The following is a 26,450-nucleotide window of genomic DNA, read 5'->3' as shown; positions in this document are numbered from 1 at the left end:
CACTGAAGCTTTTCTGTGTCCTGTCTCCAGGGTGCCTCCAGCTGCACCAAATGCCCCATATCTACTGTTAGCATAGTTAGGACAAGCTCAAAGCTAAAGCTGATAAATGGTCTGCTGCCCCTCTTAGCCATTTATATTTGACAGAACTAAAGCATCATTTTCTTCACTGGTATGATCAATTTGGATCTTGCCTGTCTGTCCAGACACTGGTCTTCATCAAAGTTTTTAGAATTTAACATTGTGGAACATCCTATCCACTCTCAATTTTGGTTGAAATGAACTAGTTACTTTAAATACTACATAAGGTGGAGAAATGGGCTAACAAATTGAGAAACTAAAACCTTCTTCTTTTAGGGAACTTACCTGATTTCCTTCTATGACAATGTAACCCATCTAGTTGACCAAGGGACACCAGTTGGTGTAACTTTTTGGATTTCAATAAAGCTTTTGACACTGTCTCTCACAGTATCCTTCTGGACAAAATGTCTAGCACACAGTTGGATAAACACACTCCGTGATGGGTGTGCAACTGGCTCACAGGTCGAGCACAGAGGGTAATAGTGAATGAGGTAATATCAGACTGGTGATCTGTCACTAGTGGGGTTCCACAGGATTCCATCTTAGGCCCTGTGCTCTTCAAAATCTTCATAAATGACTTGGACACAGGACTGGAAGGGATACTAAGCAAGCCTGCAAACAATACAAAACTCAGAGGAGCTGTTGACTCCCTCAAAGGCAGGGAGGCCCTGCAGAGAGACCTCGACAAATTAGAGGACTGGGCAATCACCAAACATAGGAAGTTCAACAAGGGAAAGTGTCAGATTCTGCACCTGGGATGGGGCAACCCAGATATTTGTACAGATTGGGAACTGAGATGCTGGAAAGCAGTGCTGTGAAAAGGGAGCTGGGGGTCCTGGTTGATGGCAAGTTGAATATAAGTCAGCAGTGTCCTGGTAGCCAGGAGGGCCAACCGTGTCCTGGGGGGCATCAGGCAAAGCAAGGCCAGCTGGTCAAGGGAGGGGATTGTCCCACTCTGCCCTGCACTGGGGTGGCCTCACCTTGAATATTGTGGCAGTTTTGGGCACTGCAATATAAGAAAGATATTAAGCTGTTAGAGAGTGTCCAAGTGAGGGCAATGAAGATGTTGAAACGCCTAGAGGGGAAGCCACATGAGGAACAGCTGAGGTCACTTGGTCTGTTCAGCCTGGAGGAGACTGAGGGGAGACTTCATTGCAGTTACAACTTCCTTGTGAGGGGAAAGAGGAGGGGCAGACACTGATCTCTTCTCTGTGGTGACCAGTGACAGAACCCAAGGGAATGGCCTGGAATTATGTCAGGAGAGGTTTAGGTTGGATATTAGAAAGAGATTCTTCACCTAGAGAGTGGATGGTCACTGGAACAGGCTCCCCAGGGAAGTGGTCACAGCACCAAGACTGACAGAGTTAAGAAGCATTTGGACAATGTCCTCAGGCACATGGTATGACTCTTGGGGATGGTCCTGTGCAGGGATAAGAGTTGGACTCGATACCCTTGTGGGTCCCTCCTAACTCAGCATGTTCTGTGAGTCTCTGAAAATATGCTCAGGCATCTCACACTCTTTCCTGTTACAATTCACTTCCTCTGATTGTAACTGCAGCTCACCATCATTAATACAGAAGACCTTGAACAAGCTAGAAGCATCCTTTGATGTCCACCTGACTGGCTCATGCATTAACAGTTTTCACATCTTTATCACATATAAAATACCCTTCAAAGTAATTTTTGGTTGCTAAGGCAAAGACAGAGACTGAGGGACAGACAGCATTAGTTGTTGTTTATACACTACTGATCTTGCAAAGCACTTTATTACTGACTGAATACCTAAGACATTATAGATCCCAAAGTTGACTGAGGGCCAAACTCTTAAATGCTTTCTAGGTTCAAGGTTCAGATATACAAGATGACTTACTGACACAGCAAAGATGGGCCCTGGCCTCTCAGAGCACACTGTAATGGAGATAATGAAGAGAGAGCACCAGCTGCAGGTAAAATTTCTGAAGCAAAAGAAAATATAGTGACATTTACAGATTTGTATAGGGGCTGTTTTTCTTAATATTTTCTTGATTATGCTATTTTTTTCTATTTACTTGAGATAGTAGCATGTCCTGAACATAAAAAAAAAGTGATGAATGGGGTTTGATGACAGTATTTTGAAGGACAGAATGGAAACTGAAATGGCAGAGGGCTCATTAGAGAACAGCAGCATGGAGAAAAGCTCAAAAGTACTTCTGGGGAAAGGAAGAGTGATGTGAAATTAAATGATAATAAATAAACTGGAGGTGGCTAGATAGAGCCAGGGCCATGGAAAGATGTCTGATCACAAAGCTATGTGCTGTGAATGTCTCCTTTAGTATCACAAGCATCAATGGGTCACACTATGTGCCTTGTGCTACCGATAATAGTAGCACATCACCATCAGATGAGTATTTACCTGCTTAATGACAAGTACAAATTCCTATAATGAACTAAAGAGGTTGTTTTTTTTTTTTTGTAGGAAAAAGGGATTTTTGCTGCCCGGGGAGTTACTTCCCTATTGATAGACCTAAGCATTTTACCAAAAAGCCAGACTCTGTAAAAGCATGACTCTGGGCAACACTGCAATTCTACAGCTGTCTTCAGGATCCTGCCACAGCTCAAGTACTGTTACTTCCTTAATGAAGTCACACAAAGCTGAAATAAATAAAAATCTTTTAGTTAAGCCTTTTAGTCTGTGTTCAGGCTGAAGATTCTAAGAGGTGAATTAGTGCATAAAGTTGAGAAGAGAGAGAATGCATACACCAAAGTGAGGAACAGCTCAAAGCCTTAAATCAGCTCTGAAAAAAAGACCATAAAGATAAATGAGCCTGTTGTCAAAGGGGCTCCACAGTCCAGCAAACTTTATGCAAAGAACCCTGACTACCTACATCCCAGTTACTCAGAGGGAGCCCTGTTTATCATTAATCAAGGTCTTGTCAAGGGGCTCTTGTGAGCAACTTATTTCATTGGAAAGTAGGTCTGAAGTGGGTCAGATCGTAGCTTTAATGTATATAAATTTATAGTGAAGAAGGAGGAGGAGAAAGTGCTCCAGGTGTCAGAGAAGAGATTCCCCTGCAGCCTGTGGTGAAGATCATGGTGAGACAGGCAGTCCCCCTGCAGCCCAGCCCATGGAGGCTCATGACAGAGCAGATATCCATCTGCAGCCTGTGGATGAACCCACAGTGGAGCAGGTGGATGCCCAAATGAGGTTGTGATCCCATGGGAAGCCCCTGCTGGAGTAGGCTCCTGGCTGGACCTGTGGAGTGTAATAGGTTACAACCCAACTGCCTGAAACTCTCTGAGGTAAACACAAACTAGTTTTCCAGCCATTCCACATCCTGCTATAAACTAAGGCAAGAGGATTCTGAAAAAAAACCAAAACTTGTTTACTCGGTGTCTCTCTGAAGTATAGAAATGCTACCCTATAAAAGGGTATTTTTCACTGTTTGTAGGATACATCTGCATTGTTGCCACTTCAAAGACTAAGTTTTATTTGCATTTAGTCTTAGTACACTTTCGAAAGTGTGCTTTTTCATGACAACAGTTCCAAGAAATGTAAAATCTAGATATGTAGCAGCCTTAGGAAAAAACATTTTAGGAGTTAGTGCAACAGGCAAAGATAAGATCTGGTTTTAGACTTACCAATTTGTCATATTACTAGTGCTGTGGCAGCAATTCATAGTTTACCCTGTACAAACAATCAAAAATACACCTGTGAAGGCTGAATTTAACCTCAAAATCTTGCATGGAATACAGGATGTTAGAGTGGATCAAGCCACAGACTAGGATAACAATCAAAATCTTGGGTGTGTCAGAGATCTCTTTGTCAAACAAAAAAATCAACCATCTGGCTTCTGTTGGGAACTGACAAGCTGATTCTGCCATTCTTAATGTAAGTATTTTATTTGTTTGAATGATACTACGGAATTTAAGCATGCAACTGGAGGCCCTGAAAAGATGAGACCTGATCCTCTGCAAAAACAATGTCCTTTCAGTGGCTACAGTCAAAAATCTTTCAGCCACAGTTGTTAACAGTAGAAATGAGACTTGGAAGAAAAGAAGAGGTGAAATTCATGTATCTGATGAACATAGATCTTAATGTTTAAAGAAGATACACACTTCATATACTCACTTTTTATATGGTGTTGTTTTCTGTTCAACACTATTGCTGTGTTGTTTAAAAAGGCATTTCAACATACATGGTGAATATGAGACTCTGGAGACTACTGAGTTGATGGTATATGCCTGTTACTGAGGTCAAAGGAACAAAAAATGTTTCAGATATAATGATACAAATAAAAAACATTCTTATAGAGAAAGAGGTTGATCAGCATTACTTTTAAAACAAACACAAAAATGAGGTGAGCTAGGAGGTAGGAAATTGGTTCAAAATTAGCTGTAAATCAGAGTTTATGAAAGATTGGTTAGTACTTTTAGGGGAACAAAAAAAAAATAGAGGCTGGGATTACACTTAACACATTAGCAAATAAAAAAAATGAGGACAAAACTGTAATGTTTAAGATTCAGATTCTATGGCTTTTTTCGGAAGCATGAACTTTTGGGGTTCTTCATAAATGTCCAGGCATAACAAACATCAGGCAATACAACAATGGATTTGTGGCAATTAACTTCCTAGAATATCATAAACCAGGAATAATGTATTTTCATGTATATTCTTACTTGTCTTACAAAAACAGAGATGGGGAACTACAGCCATGAAATAATTTCATATGTTCTGCAGCCATATCTATTTTTATCACTAATTTTGTAAATCTTTGCTACAGGGGCTGCCAAAGGTGTTTGGAATACATATCCATTCTCTAGAAAGGAATAGGCTGCTAACCTCTGCTTTAGATAATGCATTGCTATGATTTAAATGCTTAACCATTTCCATTTCCTCCAACTCAACTATAAGAAATACAGTGTATTCAGTCTCACCCTCTGTCTGGTATGCATTGTCACAGCATTGCAATGTAAATGTTACAAATATTTCTAGAACCTGATTTAGTCCAGTCAAATGTACAAATTGCTTTGAGTATTTTTTTTTCAACTCTTTGGGAAGCACTGCAATAGGTTGTCTGGGGAGATAGTGGAGTCTTCATCATAAGCATCTTCAAAAACAATCTAGATGACATAGGACTGTTCACAGGAGGTGTAATTTCCACTTTAGACCTGATTGTGAAGGGTCCCAACTAACTGAGTTTTGAAAATCTCCAAGGTTGGAGGCTTCACAACCTCTTTGGGAAAAATGCTGCGGGACTGAATCACTTCCACTATGAAAAATTCTTCCTTACAGCCTTTGAGAATGTATCCTGCAGCTTGTGACTGCTGCCTCTTGTCTTCTTGCTGTGCCAATCTGAGGAAAGTCTGGTTTCATCTTCTCTGTAATACATCTTTAGGTAGTGGAAGACAAATATCGGGTCCCTTCGTAGTCTTCTCTTCTCTAGACTGAGCAAAACCAGCTCCCTTAGTGCTCCACCACCAGACCATTTTACCAGTCTTCTGCTGGACTATCCAATTTGTCATTCCCTTGCTGGTTAGTCCCACCTTATGAGAGGCAGATCTGAACACAGCACTCCCACTGTGGCCTCAGAAGTGCCTCTCAGCAATCAGCCCATTCTTTAATCTGCAGGTTAAGTTCATTGCTTGCAAGGACACATACCCACTGGTGCTAAACTTGCTGTCCACCAAGGCAAGGCACCCATGCCTTGCCACTGTCTGTCCTGTTTGCATCTGGCTGTATTTTTCTGTCTAGTATGGAATTATTTACATATATTCATTTATTAAGTATAGACAGAGTATGGAATAGTCTTTATATAGCATTTACATGTACATACATATATATATGGACTGATGTAGAAAAACTTTTTTTCTGGAGCTTTTTCATCACTTTACTCGGTTAACATTCTTGCTTTAGCCTTTGACGTAATATTGAACACACAAGCAGATAAACTCTTCTGCTTCGTATACAGAAGTGGATAAACCTTTTATAACTGTAAGTGAATAAATTCTCTTCACCTGTTTTTACCCTGAACTTGAGTGTTGTTTTTCTTTACAGTAGAACAAGATAAAAAAATTGGCCATTTGTTGTGTACATGGACCTGAGCCTCTTCAATTATATTTTAAATTTTATCAACCATTCCTTGAAAATCAGTTTTTCTGGTAATAGATCCCCATTTTAGGATTCACACCTTAACAGTTCTCAGACCTTTGGAAGATTTCAAGAGGGTTTCAAATCCAGTAATCAAAAGTAAGTAGCAAAATGACTTGTTCTCACACAAAGCATAGATGAGTCACAGCAAGTTTTTATCAGTGGCAACTCTGTGTTGAAGGTCTTTAAAGTCATCAGCTTTTCTAAATTGTACCGGCAGATCATTTTTTTATTTTTTGTCTAAAATGCAGTGCACAATACTCAGACCTGTTTTTAAAAGGATAGCTAGGAAATGAGAAAATTGTTCTGAGTGTTTCTTCAGTGCCCTATTTTTAACCTATGGTATGGTTTTGGAGAGGTCTCCAATAGCAGATACTGACATCAGCTCTGAAGATAGCATTTTACTGCTTTGACACATATTTTTCACATCAGAGTCTCAAGAATTTACTAGGTTTGGAGACAACTCCTGAAGTACGGAGGACAATGAAGGAGAAAGTCCTTGGAGATATTTCCAAGGGCCTTAGGGTCTTAGGACACTGTAAGTATGCAAATACCTTACATATTCATCCCCCTGGTGGGCAGGCATTTCCAAGGGGAAGAAAGGGAGTAGAGAGCAAAAGGGTTAAGCAGCTCAATGCCTATCTTCCCATCTCCTTTGGAACTGTCAAAATTAATTCATTTTGCACTCAAGAGCCAGCATTGCAGCAGGAGAATCTGAAATGTTTTTTTGCCAAGTGTCTCCTTATTCAGGCAAGTTTTGCACCTGCAAAAGTTCACAGGGTTACCTGCTTTCTGTTCCAATCACAGCAAGCCAGGTCTGTCAAAGCCTCACATAGTATTTTGCCTTCTGGACTGGTGGGTCAGAATGATACCTGTGGTAACAGGTGTCTAACGCTGCAACCGACAGTAAGTTGTCACCTCCACTCAGTTACATTATGAGGTACAAACGTTGTGCTGGGATGTGGGTTTTCTACCCTTCCTCTGTATGAAGGAGCGTGATAATTACCAACCAGTTTGGCTGTCAGCTCAAACTTGTCTCTGATTATTTTTTGCAGCAGATCACCAAAAAATAAGACTGAAAGGAATCTGGAGAGAAGCCAGCCAGCTCACCCCTCTGCCTAATCAATGATCATAGCTGTCAAATAATTGCAATTTGTGACAGAAGTTCACAGTTGCACTCCCCATATCAGCTGAACCAGGGATCTGCTGTAAGTAATTTTATCTGCTTTGTGGCCTACATGCCTCATTTTACTTTACCTGCAAAACGGGGTGGGGAATGGGAAGGAGATGATGATTATTTTGTCTGAGATAGTTAGGCACAGCAAGGGCTTAACCAGACATAGGAGACGAGACTGTCCTGCAGTCCGTACAAACTATTTTGGACTGTATGATCAGTTCTTTAGATCTTCCAGTGAGAAAGATATGACATCTCACAGGTAATCTATTCCTCTGCTTCACCCTCCTTACTACCAAAAAAAACCCTTCCTGATATCACTCTAAAATTTTGGTTATTTAAAGTTAAGGCCATGATATCTTATTTCTTACCTGCAGCAAGTAAGTGACCATAATCTGCTTTCCCTTTTTAATGATCTCTTACGTCTTCTCTCAGTATCTTTTAGGCTGAATAAATTTCCTTAAATTTTCTTTCTTCTTTGGTGGCTGATCACTCTCACAGCTCTTTGTTGGTCTGTTTTTTATCCAGCTGCTGTTTGATGGTTGAATACAGTTCTTCGAAAAGAAGCTGCTGTCTCATTTAAGGCCACAGCCATGGTCCTCCTTGCTTTCCTTCTGGGTATGACATTTGAAAGCTAAATGAACATGAAAATGTGATAATTCCATCCTACAGTTGCCTTGTTAAAAAGGACTCAGCAGCCTCTTCCCATTGTTGCATAACAGTTTCAATAATTTCATTTTTCTTAAAGAAATTTTCCCTAAGTTAAAAAAAATATTACAAATTTTAGGGGTCTCATTCAAAAGTTAAAAATGCCCAAACATATATATTCACCAAGAAAAAACCCTACTTTAAAATATAGTTAACAACCAAAACTGGAAATCAGCAACCCTTTGATTTATTTTCATTAAACCAAAAATGGCCATGGTCACATGCCTCTTAATATTTTAATGAAAATTTTAAAAACCACAGGACATTCCTAGCCACAAAATTAGCTCTGAAACAAATTTCAAATTTCATTCTTTAAAACATCCAATATATAAATTCCTAGAAGAATATTATATTATTTCAAAGACTTATTGTATGAATTATGCATCTTTACTAATGACTTGGGAATTAATTTTTGTCATAGCACATTGTACCCTATGAAAAACCCTATTGCCTCCAAATCTCTGACAATTTTCTATTGAATCAGAATAGATATTCAGAAATAGCATTTTCTCACTCCCCTACATAAGCAAATCTCTCTCCAGTCCTGGGCTCTAGTTATCAGACACTAGCTGGGGTACAACAGCATTACTGACTGTTTGTTCAAGATACTGTATGTTCTTGTTTTCCTCCAATTTTTCACAAAAAGCTTTTCCTGTGAAGCCTTCTCCCCTAGCTAACTGCCCTTTAAGGTTTTTGGGGGGTTTTTTGATTGCCTGGATACCTCAGGGTCTGGTTGCTTTAAATAAGACTGGCCATTTTAATCTTTTACATTTGGTATTTAAAATGCGAGAGTGAGCAGAAACTCTTCATTCTCAGGGGCAAGGTGCATGAGAGATACTTAGTAGCTGCTGCCAGGTTGCTGGCTGCAGGCCAGGACCCACTGCCTTTCCTCAGGGCAGGATCAACAGCATCCCACTGATGGAAGAGGAAGCAATCCAAACCAAGCAGCTCCACAGCATCTGCAGGAAGGACCTGATTGCCTCCATCTTGTGCCTGAGAGGCAGCAGTTCCTGCTGAGTTCCTGCTGGCATTCTGAATGCAGCCACATTCTCCTCCTCCAGAGTGGGAAAATAGGTCTAAATTCACATCAAAATGGGTGGTATGGTATGCCATCCTATTCTGCTTCAGTCTGCACGTGGATCATGCTAACAGGAAAGTGTTATACTGTGCTGATTCAGTGAGTGAATCTGTCTTCTCACTATACTGATGCAAATTAGACAAAGCCACTTTGAAGTCACGACATCTAAGTAAAATGACAATATGAAGCAGGTTGAGTAACCCCCCAAAAAACTTCTGAATCCCATTCACAAAAGCTGGGACAGGCAGCCATCAGCACTGAGGAAGAAAGAAACCTGGCACAGATGCTTTTCCAGCTGACATATTCTGAGATGCCATAAGGAACAAACAGAGACCATTGTACAACTGTTTGTAGGCTTTCCATTTTTCTGCAGACAAGTACTGCAAAGACATTTCAATATCACTCAGTTTTGCATATGCTTTGCTTGGAAATGTGTTCGTGGACTACACCAATTAAATACTCATTTACAGTCACTAGATTTACCCATTATGACACAAACTGTCTGCATTACCCAGTACTTTTTCCCCAAATAGCTCCTATAAATGTAACAACAAATCTTCCTAGATGAGCTGTATTAAGGTCTGTTGACCAAGTACGATAATGTTAGATAGCAACAAGAAAGAATTGTATTTGTAAACCACAAAACCCAAATGTTACACAGCTAATTTTGAGGGCCATGGCATGACTGGATGGCCAGGAAGGGGGAGAGCACATGTCGAAAGCAGCTGACAGAGGTACCAAATGCGTACAGTTAGACAACCAAAAGTAAGAAATGTTGGGAGACATCTAGAGGCAAATACAGGCTGACTGAAGCATCCTCTGGGCTCTCCTTGATGTAGCTGTGCTCTCCCTGGTGGTCTCCAGGGAGACTTTGCTCATAACAGGACACACAGAGTAGTTGTGGCTCAGGAATCACAAATCATCTTCATGCAGGGAAAAAAAACAACTCAAGCCATGAACAAACAAGCTTCCCTCTCTTAATTCTTAACTTTCCCAACAGCTTTTCTTACTCACTGCTAGCACACTGTTTCTATCTATCTCAAGTAGCTCCAAAGGACAGTAGGGAAATGAAATTTCATAAAGACAATTAAATAGAAAAGAATTCAGATACAATGACAAAAAGATGCTATAGACATTTTAGAAAAAAAAAGGTGATGGGTTTCCAATCTATGAGAGCTAAAATGGAAGAAAATAAACTTTTTAAAGTTTAATTAAAATTTTAAAAACATACCCAAATCTACAACTACAGTGCTCAAAGTAGAATCAGTAAAGGACTTTTAGGGTCCTGGAGGAGGACTCATGCAGGATTCCTTATCGCATGTACAGATTAGGAACTTCAGAATAGTGAGCCAAAGCAGATGAGAAGATAAACAGAGAGCCATAATATTCACTCCCTTCAACGTGAAACAGCCTTTACTGGCTCATGGGAAAACACAGGTGACTGGGATGATTTCTAAACCTTTTTGCCAGATAACTTACCATGCTTTGATAATGGAGAGAACTGTCTTGCCTTTTGTATGGCCTAAATGAGTCTCAAGGAAGTCAGTGTGTCTAAAGCAAGAAGTGAGTATTCAGCACAATTGGTACTTCAGATGACCTTTTCTGCACGATGGAGCCAAGGCAGCATAATACATCATCATGTCTCTTGGAAATTACAAGAAAAAAGTGTTTTGATTTCATCTCAAAGTTATGAAGCAATAAAATGGTGACTGATTAATATATTGTGTTGCCAGTGAATTCAGTGTTAGACTGGACATGGGCTTCAGGGGAATCAGGACTGGAGAGACTGGCTCTGTGACCTCAGTTTGAGATCTGGTAGTAAGTAACAGGGAACATCACTGATACAGTCCCCAGTCCCATTATTTTAAGGGGGAAAAAAATAAAAAATAGAAGCATCATTTAAGTCAACTAAATGAATTTTCATGTTGAACTATCTCTATACCAAGCTTCAAAAATGTCCGTTCACTTTGGAATAGACACTTCTAAAGCAATATTGTATTGTAAAATGTCTGGAAAACCTTTAAATACTTTCAATATTTGGACTGTTTTATTATCTGAACTAAACACATCCTTACAGTAAGAAAATTCATCTTGATATAATGGCCTTCCTCTGGGCACAAAGATCTCAGGCAGCTTCATAATAACTTCAAAAAAGACAAATCAAACAAAATCTGTAGTCCCCTCTTCCAAACATTGCTGCATTTTCAACCTTGTCCTGCAAAAAATCAAAACATAAAGCAAAAACAGCAAAAAGAGCAGAGTCCTTTATCTTACAGGAAAAATTTTATTAAATCTTGAATAGCTGAAAGGATATATCATGAACATTTTATAGTTTATACTGGAAAGTAAAATGAACTTGCATAAGCAAGTTCAGGCCCCTGGCCTTCATGTGCTTGTTGTTACTAAATGACATGTATTATACTCGTGATGTGTGACTGAAGCTACTCTGGGAAGGATGGAATTTTATCCTATCTAATTTTCTTGGAAGGGATTGGAAATACCTTTAAATTAACTTCCTAGACTTTTAATAAGAATTGTGTCATCTGAAATATATTTCTTACCATACACCATCTAACGCTCTTGCAGTAAATAGAATCATTCTTAGAAAGAATGAAACCCACAAATGTTTCAGTTTTCATTACATTTTAATAAATATAGAAATAATATTAGTGTTAAACACTTTATTTATGTATTAAAAGTTACTGACCATCAGTTTCCAACTCAGCTTCTAAGGACCCAACCTTGTAGAGAAATATGATGAACCAGGTTCCATGTCTTAAAAAAATGAATTAATCACTAGGAAAAATCATCTGGCAAAGTGAGTTCAGTGATATTACATTTAGAAAGATGATGGTGGCCTGCACAAAGGATCAGGATTTGCATTAGATTAATATCCATTCAAACTGGTCCTACCACATCTCTAATGCTGTCCTCCGAATTCTCTCTTTAGAAAGAGTATATAGAAATTGTAACTGTTGAATTCATACCATGTGCTCAAACCAGGACCACAAATTTTAAGCACATCTCTCTCAAATCTTCTTCTGTGATTTGCAGCCTTCTTTGAGTATCCAGCTAACACTGCTCACATTTAACTTGTTTCACAGTTCTGTTGGGGAGATTTAACTGGACAACAAATGGATCGATAATATTGCTAGAATAAAGATATAATTGTGTATATGTGTAGGTGTGAGTGGTGTGGGGAGAGGTGAGAGTCCTGGGTATATTTGCTGCCTGAATTTGAATTATTTTCACACTCTGTAAAACTGCAAGTTAAGTGATAAAAATCAGGCTATGGAGAATTTGAAAAGATGAACCTTGTTAAACCTCTATAAGGTGAAGTACAACTCTGAACATAACAGTACTGAAAACCATGCTGTACTTTTACTTTTTGTACATGGCAGCAAAAAGTAACAGTTTAAAAGATATTTCAGCTTAATAAAATGTATTAAAACCATATCATAGAGGAAGTTACAGCAGAAGATTTACTTTCCAATTGCAATTTATTGGCTGAGACATTTCTTATTCATGTACAAATTTCAGATTTTTCACTTACTGGTATCTGAAATAAACCTTTGAACCTTTTTTCCAAATTTCTTCCACAGACAAGGTCCAGAACACAAACAGAGAAGATATTGTGGGCCAGGACTGAAATGCATTGGCAGTCTTCTGATTGAAAACTTCTAATACTCTTGCTTTTTGATACACAGCAGTAGCTAAAATGACTGGTTTGGACTTCTGAAGGTGACAGGTTCTGCATCTCCTCCCTTTCCATCATTTTTTTTCCTTTATAATAGCAGTGTGCTCAAACATGAAACACAAAGGAGTATTTTAGACATGACTAGCTGCAAAGACTTCATGATGATAAGAACTAAGGAGAGGGTTGTACCTCAAAGCCATAAAATGTATCAAGAATGGAAATAGAAAAAAGTGCCAGAGAAAATGAGATTCCTCTGGGAGATCTTGTTACATTTTAATGTCTAGAACCTCTAGAGCCAGACATCTCTCAGTCTGTGTTTGCACCTGCTTCAACTGACTGAAGAAGGACGAGTCTTACAGTGCTTTTTCAGAAATACAGGACTGGTCTAGCACCTCTGCATGTGATTTCACTTACGTATTAGGGGAAAAGGAGATGGAATTAAGGGAGACCTCAGATGCACAGCTGTACAAAGTGCCTCTGCTGTACAAAGTGAATTAGGTTCAGATGAAGGTAAGCAATGTTTTTCTGCTCAGACATTTCCCTCAGGACTTGTGTTCTGTGTTTTGCAGCTCTGAGTATCTGACCCTCAGTGACTATGTTTAGTTTCTATCAGAAGTTTGGTTGATGAGATTTAAATGGGCAGCTGTTACAGGAAAAACAGCATCAAAGATATTCAATTAATAACAATACTGGAATAAATATGTCCTTGCACTTGTGTGCATGTGTGAAGACAAATGACAGCAGAATAACATTGAAAATGAGAAGGTGAATTTGTTATGTGAACATAAGTATGCATTTTATCTCTGTAGTGCTTTCCCTTCTCCAGGATAGCATTTGTCCCCAATTGCACGCAATCACCTACTTGTTTTGTCATCAGAACCTAAATTTAAGTCCTTTGAGATGCAAACATTCTCATCCTACTTTCTTTATGTGCTGTACATTTACAAATCTACTCATAATTATACTCCCCATTCCTAACAGTAAGGTTAACTATAAAGTAGCAGCTGATGTTCTCATGCTAGTCAAACCCTCTAGACTAATATGGATTATATTACTGATGCTGGATGAAATGCTGAAAATTAGTCCCTACTCCACAGATTTCTTACAGACTGCAGAGTCACAGAGAAGCAAAGACTATAAGGAAATACAGATGTATCTGGACAAAACTCTGAACTTTTGCCTCTTCAATTCAGCTGCTCTGTCTCTCAGTATTGAATAAAGGTGGTTACCCATTTGAAATTAATTCTGCCAATTTCATCTTTACTTAAAGATCTAAGAAAAAAATCCACCAGATTTCTTCTCTAATATCTCTTTGTGATGCTGACAATCAACTGAAACATTTCCCAGATTCACTATACTAGATGACATTATGGCCAAATATGTGCCAAGCACCTCCCTTCACATTGCTCAAGTATATGTATGCATATAAGGTCCTAATACTGGTAGGCATTCTACTGATCAGAGGCAGCAGTGTCTCCCTCTAAAGTTCCTGGTTAACACCTCCATCCTGCAAACATTTCTGCACCCAAGTAAGTCTACGTCAGTCACTCCTTATGTTGCTGTGGGAGAACTTTCACACCCAACAAAAGGAGATTTCTACACACCACTTGTTTGGAGGGGCAGAACTTGATTTTAGACATGCCAAACTGAGTGACAAACAAATTATGTCAATGAGAAAGATTAAGACTACACTTACTGTCAAGAGCTGGAGTTTAGTCGGTTATGTGTCTATTACAGTTATATTTTCCAAGCAATGAGATTTTTTAAGATGCTGATCAGAAATAAAAATCTGTCTAGCAAAGATCTGAGGTTGAAATTCACCTTTCTTCCCAAAACCAATATAACACTGCTTTAGTTTCACTTAAAACGTATATTGAGGGGTAAGTAAAGCCTTAATAATACATACGTCCTGCTCTTTCAAAGACAGAAAATGTTATCTGTATGAAAATACATAGATTAGTCTGGAATATTAATAGATAGATTCTTATATTGCCTATGACTCCAAATAATGTGAAAATTCTCATATTATTAAATATTATTAATATTCTCATCTTTGAATTAATTAATGTAAAAATTACATTGATGGGACCTAACAAGTATGTATGATTTATTAAATATGGCTGCTGATAGTCTGTAGACATTTCATAAGGCTCTTGAAATAGTTTCCAGAGAAAATTTGTGTAATCTAGAATATTTTATGGTTTATATACTGTACCTACACCAGAGAGGATATTTCTTGCAACTGTTGGTGCATTTAGTTCTCCTGAAAAGCTCTTCTTTTTGATGCTTGGCTGAGAGTCTCTCTAGAACGATGTACAGCTACACACTGGCTTAATGAGGCCCAGGGTATTGAGTTCCAAGTGAAGATGGAAAATAATTGCTCATTCTGAGGGAATCAGGTGCCCACTCTTTGGAAATGTTCCCATTGCCCAGATTTTCATTATCTTGTTTGCTTTCCCTTTCCTTCCTCTATACAGAGCAAGCAAAGCCCACTGTGTTTTTGCTACCAATATGCATAATTACTGAGTGTTGTACTAATGAAAACATGTATTGCTAAATTAAAATAGTCTCTTCTATAGAAAATTGAATATATTATAAATACTAACAACTGGAATGTCTCTTCATTTTTGCTTATTCTTTGAAAACATGAATACGACTAATTTTCTTGTATTTTTCATTTCCTATTTCTTTGCCTTTTTGTCTCCTAATTACTAATTACTGACTCCTAATGACTGTTTTTCTGAAAGAAAAAAAAAAAACAAACAACAAAAACGCAACAAAAAACAGCAACAAATTCTCTTTTAGAGACGTGTCTTTTTTTTCCCTTCTCACTTCAAAATGTTTCAGGGAGTCTCTTAGAATGTCCTGAGATGTGTACTGTGGAATGAACATTTGGATAGATTAAATAACATAAATTAAAACTGGACATTTAAGCAAGAAGGCAAATGTAATTACCCATGGTTTTTTTGTACATTAAGAAACTAACTGAGATTATTGCACGTTGATCAACTGATTTAAATAAATCTATTGTGACATTAAGACAATTTTTACATCATTCTAATGAGGTATCTGATGTCAGATAAACAAGTAAGTCTTGATTTTCAGATTTCTACAAGAAAAACTAACATAAAATTAAACACAATCCTGTCATTGTGGAAAGGGCTGTCTTAAAAAAACAGTCCTTGGATGACTTGATATCTTTGGGAATAGAAATAGAACACTGTCCTGTTCCTCTAATAATCCTGGTCTAAATTGTTCATATGCCTTCCAGCCACTTCTATACTTCTCCTGATGTTGCCTTTCATGTTTGCAATGGACTTCTTCAACTGGTAGTAGCTTCATAAATCTGTTTACCTGTCACTCTTCAAATTCCTAATTCCAGAGTGACCTCTTTTTCTGAAAATTAAAGAAAATCATCTGGTTAGGATAGCATGGCCTGAACAGCAGCTATAGCCACTCCATGAGATTTCCTCCTCACAAAGCTGATGTGTTTTCAAGCAGGCAGGGTTAGGAACCTGCACTGCTGCTGATAATGCTGTAGCTATTCTCAGAGTTTTCAATCAAGTCACTTCTAGGGATGCAAAGTCATTATTACAAAGTTGTATGCAAAAGAATTAAATATTCCCATGGAAGTCTTAAAGGTGCTGAAGCTAATGGCAAATTCCCATTCTTTTCACCCTGAACTGAATTAGGTCAAAATTTATTACCATTTCTGTTTAAATTATGACTTTTACTCCTTCCAATTTTTTATCCAAATTGTGAATGTAGCTCTCACTCAAATGCATTATTTATGATCTGTTTATCAAAGCAAACAGCATGCCTCCATGGTCTTCTGTAGACAGCTCAATGCTCACACTTCCCACATTTCAAACAAACTAAATCTGAACAAACTCTTATTTGAAGATACTGTGCTCTGGGTAGTTCCTATGGGGTACACCATTCCACACAGGAGAGATAGACAAATCATCATAGGAAATAGTTCACCTCCAAACAGCTTGCAATGCAGGCATCTGCAAAAGAAAATATCTCTACCCAATTAATGGAAAGCTTATAGGTCCAGCTGGGAACTTGGATTTTTCTTTCAAATTCTGCACCTGACCAAGAAAATTAAGACTGCCTTTTTCACAAGTGACATCCTTACTTGCAGTACTGTTAAAGGTCGAGAAACTATATTTACAAGAAAAAAAAAAGATGGTGCAAACAAGATAAACTACAGAAATACACATCTTTCCATACTATATGGAAAAATGTTTTCCCTCATAACAGAACGAAATCACTGAAATCTTGGAACCAGGCTTGGTCTTACTTCACTTTTCATGTACAAAGCAACACTATAATATCACAACATAAAACATTGGCTCAGCCACCTCTTTTGTGCAGAAGCCAGTGTTGTAATGACTCCTGAGCACAAGCAGAAATAAAACCACCAAGGTACAGTTAATAATAATTTTCCAATGGTTATTTATGGGCCTGATCAGTATTTCACACACATGCTAAATAGTAACTACTCATGCTTGCAGTCCCATGGGGCACAAGAGAATTGCTTATAGCAGAACAAATGGGAAAGTGCTGCTTGTGTGTGCAAGGTAATGGTTAACAAAATGGAAGTTTATTAAAAAACCACCCAAACCTTAAGAAACCTATTTCCAGATTATGGGATGACAGATTTATACTTCAGCAAATGAATGCTACTCACTAAGAAAACAGAGCAACATACAGCCTGTTTTGAAATAAGTATAAAACCATTGAAACTGTGATGCTTTCCAATCATAGAATGAACAGTACTAGCCAGACAACACACACACAAAGAAAATAAAACCTAAATGGGTGGACTATGGAAGAAGCTACTGGTAAATAGTCCATCACCTGCATGCACCTAATTCAGTTGCTTTTTCTATCTTTTAAAGCAATCTGTACCTATTTGGTGACCCGCTCATTCACACCCTCTCAAACCTCTGGAAAAGAAAATATTCCAGGCTATCAGGCATGAAAAAGCTCTCTATTTTACCTCTTTCAACTTACTGCTGCAATGAGAGGAAGGGGTATTCTCCTGCTTTCCCTAGGCTTCAGCTTAAGGTTTTGCTTCTCAGCAGTTCCTCTTCCACAAACATCTCAAGCACTTAGAACCATGACTCATCCAAGCCCACCTAGGGACAGCTGTAGCACGAGAGAGACAGGACTGCATTGAGTCGATAGGGGTGCTGCTCTGTGGTTCCAGACCTAGCACAGCTAATGAGAACCTCCCTTAACTTCACTGTTCCTGCCAGAGAATGCTGTGAACAGTGAAAAAGTTGTGGCTTTATGAAAGCTCATAAAATCAGCTTCCACTGTTTCTCCTTCTGTATCTACAAGGATAAAGGATGAAACCTACAGTGAAAGTTTAAATCCTAAAGGGATGATGACTTACATCAGTATTCTTTAAGTGTCTCAACTTTTATTATGGTTTCCTATTCCCTCTTGTATCAAGGAGGACAAGTTTCTTTGACAGTATTATCTAGTGGCACTCTTTTAACAAGTGCTGGAAAAAGTGGCAAGGAGTTTCTTTTTCTTAGAACTTGGTGCATGCCAAGCCCAGCACCTCCTTCTGAGCACTAATTTCCCTTGCTCCTTTCCCTCCTGCCCTCCTCAGCATGGCCTGTGCTGGAGAAAGGCAGCCAGCTTGCATGCAGGTTTCTGGGAGAAAGGCAAGCTGCAAAATTTGACTGTAATCTGTAAGAGAAAGCAGTAGGTGGAAGAAAAACACTTGAGAACTGCTTCGGTAGGAGCTAACTTTCCATTCAGAAGTAAGCCAGGTGACTTCAAAGCCAGTGTCAAAGTTCCTTTTATTTAATGGCAGTAACACCCTTCGCACAGAAAGACTAAAGAATAAAGCTGTTCTCAGCCGGCTGGTGGTACCTTTTCAGCAAGTTTGTTTGCCTCCTGACTCCATCTGCTGGGAAGACACCCCAGTATCTGCTGTACACACTGATACGTCTGTTAGGAGTGCTGAGGTGAATCACTGTGCATTCGCTCCATCTCAGCCTCAGTGTGGCTCTCTGGATATTTAAACATTGGGCAACTTGGTGCAGTCACAGTAGAGAAGTCCTTCCCTGCGCTACTTCACGCACAACCACTCGACGCTCTTCCGCGCGGTGGGGGCTGTTGGCTCAGCTGCCTCTGGATGCCCATGTTATTGGGGTCTGCCCTTCTGAGGAGAGCAGAGGTGGACGGAACCAGGTCTTCCTCGTCCTCTCATTTGGTTTAAAACGCTGACACACCTTCTGGAGCAGAAGTGGGAATTTAGATGACTCTGCTGTCCGGTGAATGCTGCGGCCGCCCCTTGTTCATCCTCCTCAGCTCGGTGGTCGGTAGGTAGATGGTTCACGCAAGCTGGAGAAGCATCAGAGGAGACGGGGCAGATGGGAGGACGCGGGGTAGCTTCCCCGGGGTGGGCAGGGGCGCCGGCAGCCCGCGATCCGCTGCCGGCGTAGCGCCCCTCTCGCCCAGGTGCAGGAGCGCAGGGTCCCACGCTCCAAACCCTGCATTCTCCCGGCTTTCCTCTTCGGAAAGGTGCCCGCGATGGGACCAGAACGCTGGCTCGGGTCTGAGGACCTTCTTCGAGAGGAGGAGGAGGTGAGGTGTCCGGCCAGGCCCCTGACACCCTCGCTGCGGACACAGCCCAGCCGGCGGCGGTGCAGGGACCACTGGCCCCGCTCGGAAGGCACCGCCTTGACAAAGGGCAGCCGCCGCGCTGCCGCCTCCGCCTTCTCCGCGGGGACGAGGGGGGCGCGCCCCAGGCCCCCGGGTCGGGCGTGCCTCGCCCCCGCGCCGCGGGACCCCTCCTTCCTCAGGCGGTGTGTCGGGAGCGCCGGCGGCTCTCGCTCCTCCCGCCCCCGTAGCGGCGGCTCCGGCACGGCTGCCCCGGCGGCTCTCGCTCCTCCCGCCCCCGTAGCGGCGGCTCCGGCACGGCTGCCCCGGCGGCAGGAGCGGCCGGGAGCCGCGGGGAGGCGGGGGGGTAGGAGGTGCTGCCGCCGCCGCCGGGCGGGCTCCGGCCGCCCCGCACCGACGTCTGCGCGAAGCCTCGCCGGCGCCCGGGGTGGAGCGGGGGGTGGGCGCGGCGCGGGCGAGAGGAGGCAGATGCTGCCCAAGGCAGCAGCCAGAAGCGCTCGACCCTGGCTGGTGTCTGTCCGCCGCCTCCGGGACGCGGGGACCCACCGGGCGGGTGTCGGGGAGCGGGCGGCCCCATGAGCTCCTCCGAGGAGTGAAGGGGCGTCCGGGCTGCGCCGGAGCGGGCGCTGAGCCGCCGCGGAGGTGGCCCGAGGTGACGGGAGGCCGGGAGAGGTGCCGCGCCAGCGGTGGGAGAGCTGCCACCGTAAGTCCCGCGAACTTCGCTGCCTGCCCTTCCCCACCCGCCACCTCGGGAGAGCGGCCGCGGAGCGGGAGAGCCGCGAGGGTCCAGCGAGCGGCGGAGAGGGGGATGCCGGAGGAGTCACACCCCGGCTGGTAGGGCAGCCAGAAATAGGGGGGAAAGAGGGAGCGGGTTGTAGGAGCTCCGACCTGCAGCGTCGGCGTGTGCGGTGCCACCCCGGGGAAGGGGCACAGGACGGACGGCGCTGCCCGGAGCTCGCCGTCGGGGCGCGGGGATGGGGCGCGGTGGGTCCCGGAGTTCCCACTGCGGCTTCTGCATGGGCGAGCAGGTCGCTGCTGGTACCGTATCGCTTATAGAGAGCAGCCACTCTCCGTGCTGGAAGTACAGGGCGTTTAAATGACACCTGAGTCACTAGTCCGTGCTTCTCAAGCATGTGAGATATTATTTCCGTGTTATTTTTCATCTACTGGACCGATATTTGTACTTACTTTGGCATTTCACACCGCAAATGTAATAAACAACATTAGTAGGTTTCAGAATATTGCCATTGATGACAGTGGTTTGATGTATGAGGCTATTTACTGGATGTGTCCAAGTACAATATAATGCCTGCCAATTTTGTCTTTAAATTGCTATATTGATTTTGTTCTTGTGGGTTTCTTGACAAGGTTAATGTAGTTGACAATTTGAAAGAAAAGAGAAAAACTTCTGGTTTATTTTAGTTACAGAATGTCAATTGTGACCAAAATGATGAATGAAAAAATCATTCATAAAAAGAGTAAATAGAAAGTTGTGTATCCCAAGATCTCTTGAAGTCAATATTGTCAATATCTAACAGTTGCCTTCCTGCCAGCTTTTTACATACACTGACTTTTACATACACTTGAACTTCTTAAGGATAATACAGCGTGTGATATTCTTTCCAGGACTGTGCACTTTAGAGTTAAGTAGTCTGGATAAAGGGAGCTTAGAATGAATTAATCAAGACATCACATTAAAATGCCTTTGCTTTTTTATAGGCACTGAATGAAATCAAGGTCTTGCTTCTACTCCTTTTCCCCTTCAGTTATTAAAGGATGATATTTGGGGGAGAACCTTTGTGTTTGGTCAGTGGAAGGGTCCCTATGCTGCTCTAGGGCTGAGTGCATCAAGGCTGACAAGGATAACATTTCTTTGCTACCAGCAGCTCAAACTGTAGGTGATTTTGAGCTGAAGAGGGAATTTAATTCACCACTCAAAATCCTAGGTATAATTGTCAAGCAGGTAAATTAAATTCAGGAGAGATAATACTTCCTTTAATTTCTTCAGACATACGAAAACCTTTACCAGTAGGCAACTTCTGCTAAGCTGCTGCTCCGATGCTTGCTATAGCTGTCTTATGCTAGTTGACATGAAATAATTCTAAATTAACTGAAATTCTGTGTTTCTCTACCTACTGGCATGTAGTGAAGTATTCTAACTTTATAAATCTTGAGTAGATGTTGGTCCTGTTAAGATCAATGGCAAAATCCCAATTAACCTCTCCAAAGAGTGGGCTTCGCTGTAGGTCTTCATTGTCATTTATTGTGAGTGACAGCCAACTTTAGTTAGAAATTCAAGTGGCAATGTTTCAATTTGACTGGTAATGGCACTTCTAGCAACTCTATACAGTACTGCTTTAGAATCGTGGATAAGAGCCACACAGGTTTTAATACTTGTTAAAAAACTATATAGAATAAACTGTATTGTGCTTTCAAGGGAGTAGACAGTCCAGATTTGTCTTATACTCTGATTTTTGTTTCATGAGAATGGATCATAAGTTGGATTGAAGTTTGAATATGTACTGTATTTTAACAAAGGTATTCAGAAAGTATGAGGGAATGTTATCGATTACCTAGCTCGTGTCAAAGAAGTTTACAAGTAAACTGCTAAATATTTGACGTACTATAAAAATGTCAGCAAACAATTAAATCATGTTACAATTTAGTTCTCTGCAGGTTGTAAGCTTTATTGGCAGATGAAAGAAAAGAAGCATCTTTTCTAAAAACCTTGTTGAAATATTACTGAATAATATATTCACAAGGTTTTGCTTAATAAACTGAACTGAGTCGAATTTAGCAAACTTTTTTTTTTCCATGTCTACAGCTGAATGGTTTTGAAAAGCATCTGAAGAAGTTGAGAATTTTCATTAAAAATGAAAACAATTTTCTACAGAATATTTGCTGAATTGTTTTTATTCTAGCTCTCTTCCAGATCGAAGTAAAGCGGAACAATGCTTAAAACCTAGCCAGTTAATTTTAAATCTGTATCTGTAGACCTGTAAGAAGCTACGTGCAAGTCCTGTTATATAATAATGTTGGCATGACCAACATAGCTGCAAATAATTTCTACTAGTTTTGGGTAAGTGAAAGTGGAAGAAGAAAGAGCATATCATGACTTGAGTTCTTCTATCTAATGATTTTTCAGGAACTCTTTCTATATTTGTTTTAAAAATCATGCATGCAAATAGAGGTTTTGGGAAAATAAGCAACTAAATAATTGAACTACACTTGACAAAGTTATGCTGGCAAGTACCATGAAATTTGGTTTTGAAAGTGACTACATATTAATAAGCTGGTAAACTCAGTTTTGTTTTATTTCTGGTAATTGATGTTTGGGTCCCAACTATTGCCATTGAAGTCAATATTGAAAGTCTCATTAATGCTAACACAGATCGTAGGCCTTTCACGAGTGATCTTATTATGTGCTGAGCCCTCTCTACCATTGTTTGTGTTAGAGTGGTATCCAGTCAGGTCCCTACCTACAACTACATGTACAGAGTAAAATTCACTCCCTTGAAAAATTTGCAGTGTAGGTAGTCAGGAAAGTCTAAGACATCTTGCCAAAGGCCATGCAGTAGGCCAGCAGGTAATCTTGGTCTGAAATATGAATACTCTTTACTTAACAAGGGTACACTGCGCACCTTTTAACAGGATTAAATGTTAATTGATTCTTTGATAAAAGTACCCAGAAATGAATGACCAGTACCTTAAGGTTGTATATTATTTTCCTCTGATCTTATTTTCTTCAGTATTAACCTTAATTTTTACTAGCATTAGCCTACGAAAGAACAGCACTTAATTACATATTGGTTTGGACTGGTTTTTGGTCTTATACCCACTTTCCATTTGACATTGCTTTCAGTCACTTCAATGGAGTGAATTACTAGTAACTTAAGTGGAGAGACACACTGAATTGCTCACATGAAGAACTACCTAATACAAGATAACAATGGAAGAGATAATTGGCCACATCTCAGTCAATAAGGAGCACTGCCAACAACACTGGTCTTGGTAGTCACCTGGAAATTACAACTGGAAAATCCATGCCTTGTGTTAAGTGTTGAAGTTATGGGCAGGTTTCAGCTGGACACCTTTTTAATCAAGATGGCATCCAGATACTGCAAGAGTCTTTCTTCAGGGCATCTGCTGAAGAAACCAAAAATATGGTCTTGCCTTACCAGTGAGCCTATGAGCTGTTCAGTTGGCTCCATGCTTTTGAGGTGACCCTCATTTAAGGATATGAATCCTCAGAGTGGGAAGGACCTGGAGGTGGTAGTTACCTCTAGTAGTGAGCCCCATTTTACTGATTGTGCTGCTTTGTGTGGATATATGCAAAGATTTACCATTAAAACAAGGCAGAACAAGAAATTTTGGTGTTCAGCCACAAGAAGAAAGTGGAGTCATTCATTGACCATAGCTGATAGGGAATAATACTTGGAGCAAGAGTAGATATAAAGGACACCAGAGGTATGCTGCCATGTGTTTTTCCATGGTCCCCTAAATGCCTTCTGAATTAGGATCATATGGTGGACAGGTGAACTAGCACTGTTCAAGCCACATACTGAACTGTAGTCCTGAAAGGTGGTTTACTGCAAGGACCAGCTTAACCTGTGCACCAGAGACCCAGGGAACCTGCAGGGACGAAGACTTCTGGGTCCGGAAGATGGACTGATGGTACAGTACTGGTGTTCTTACCTGTTCATGCTGTACACAAAACAAACTGAGAAATGCAGTTCATAGAAGTGCATCTTATCTGCCGCACCTCAACATGATAGCTGTACTCCTGGTTTTTAGCACAGTAATCATGTGGGGTTCAGTAAAGGTGACATGGAGTGGCATCTGGACCTTGGCTTTTTTATCATTTATAATATAAAAGACTTGACACAAATTTGGCAGAATTGGCTGTTTACACCACACTTTTAGTAGTGGTTTTGGAAATAAGCATGCTTTTCAGTTTCATATGTCACATTTTCAGTGTTACAGTTTCCTGTGACACTGTTTAGCAAATAATTTCCTGCTTGGTCATATTCAGCAGTGTATATAAGAACCAAATCCCTTAGCCTGTGGCTTTTGATCAATAATGTTAACTATTACCAATGGTTAGATGAATAATACGTTCAGTAGATTCTTCAGTATTTTTGAATCTATGATTTCACAATATTTTATTCATGGTAGCTCTAGTGGTATGTACTTTAAAGGAGTAGTAAGATATAATGTAAACTTTTGGGTGGCTTTGACATGTTTAGTTTGTGATGTCTTCATTATCTTGAGGTAAAGCTAAAGCAGGGGGTTAGAAAATTGCTATTATTAAAAAGGAAGTGTTCGAAATGCCTTTCTCTTCCTGGGTGCTCTATGAAGTGCTGAATTACCTCTTGACAATTAGAAAAGAAGATTTTTATTCTGATGGTTTGTCCTAGAAATCGAACACATCTGCAGGCAATGCCAGGTGAATTTACAGACATATCTGGAATCAAGATGAATTGTGTCTTATCTTCACAGTTGCCTTCTCAGAAATAAGCTGACAGTTAAGAATATCTCTTTTAAATATACTGAATGCTTCTGAAAACAAAATGTTACCATTCCAAATATGTCAAGGCTCCATTATTAAGATTATGCTGAGATATACTTGTAAAAGAAAAACAAACTAAACTTCTGTTTTACCTTTTTGTTAGTGACTGGAATGAGACTCCACATTTGGCACAGTGTCCCTTCAAAGGTCAACTAAATTTTCTGCTTGTGGTTTTTTAATAGTGAAATATTTACTTAATTTTCAGTGCTCACATAACAAAAAATGCTGTAATCCACGGCATTGTTTAGACCTCAGTGGAAGTGAGAGAAAGGTAATCAAAGACTGAATAAATTCATAGAGTGAATTAGCCATTTCTATTTCTCTCAGGCAGCACTGAGGCATGCCTCTAACATGAGGATGATCAAGTGACTGTAGCATCTCACCTGTGATGTATGCAGATGGATGACTCCATTTCTGTTAGTCTTGATTTCCGTCCAGCTGATATCAGTAATGAATGTTAACTGCTTAGAAAAATCACAGGTAGCTCTGCAGTTGTATTTCGTTTGTATCTTGATCTTCCCTACAAGTTGTGTGTGCCAGAGCAGTTATCTGTAGCAAATCAAACTGTCATGATTCAAGTGAATCATAGAATTGGTTGGAGAAAAGCTCAACATGAGGTGGTGATGTGCTCTTGCAGCCCAGAAAGCCAGTCGTGTCCTGCACTGCATAGAAAGAAGTGTGACCAGCAGGTCAAGGGAGCTGATTCTACCCCTCTGCTCTGCTCTTGTGAGACACCACCTGGAGTGCTGCATCCAGCTTTGGGACCACCAACTTAAGAAGGACCTGAAGCTGTTGGAGTAGTTCCAGACGAGGGACATGAAGATGATCAGAGAGCTGGAGCACCTCTCCCATGAAGACAGGCTGAGAGAGCTGGAGCTGTTCAGCCTGGAAAAAAGAAAGCTCCAGGGAGATCTTCCAGTCTTACAGTACCTAAAATAGGCTTACAAGAAGGCTGGAGAGGGACATTTTACAAGGGCATATAGTTATAGAACAAGAGGTAATGGCTTCAAACTGAAAGAGGACAAGTTTAGACTGAATAACGGGAAGTAACTTTTTATGATGAGAGTGGTGAGACACTAGAACAGATTGCCCAGAGAAGCTGTGATTGGCACATGCTTGGAAATGTTCAAGGCCAAGTTGGATGGGGCTTGTGATCTATGAAGAAGTAACATGAACGCTACAGGAAATTTTTCTTTTTAAATTTACCCGCCTTACGGTGCAGCGCCAAAGTGGTGATGCTCTACACTGCCTTCAGTACTGAACTTGTTTGTGTCTCACTTTATGTTGCACAACCTAAACTTCTTGAGCAGAGCTATCATCATGTGATTTCATCCAACTTTCTTTCTTGATATTTATCTCTATTCACATAGT

At 40.6% G+C, this 26,450-nt stretch overlaps 1 protein-coding gene across 1 annotated transcript in view; it reads left to right on the top strand.

The window, feature by feature from the left end:
• The first annotated feature begins 20,166 nt into the window (after window positions 1-20,166).
• Window positions 20,167-26,450, top strand: part of CALCR (calcitonin receptor) — a 159,975-nt gene continuing 153,691 nt past the window's right edge. Inside the window, exon 1 of the mRNA XM_017817627.1 lies at window positions 20,167-20,213. The gene's annotated coding sequence lies outside the window, so the exon portion shown is untranslated. The remainder of the gene's footprint in view (window positions 20,214-26,450) is intronic.

Source organism: Lepidothrix coronata, unplaced genomic scaffold, assembly GCF_001604755.1.
Source record: "Lepidothrix coronata isolate B3197 unplaced genomic scaffold, Lepidothrix_coronata-1.0 Scaffold62, whole genome shotgun sequence".
Lineage (NCBI taxonomy): Eukaryota > Metazoa > Chordata > Aves > Passeriformes > Pipridae > Lepidothrix > Lepidothrix coronata.
The sequence above is the reverse complement of the archived record's forward strand: the minus strand, read 5'-3'. Positions and strand labels throughout refer to the sequence as shown.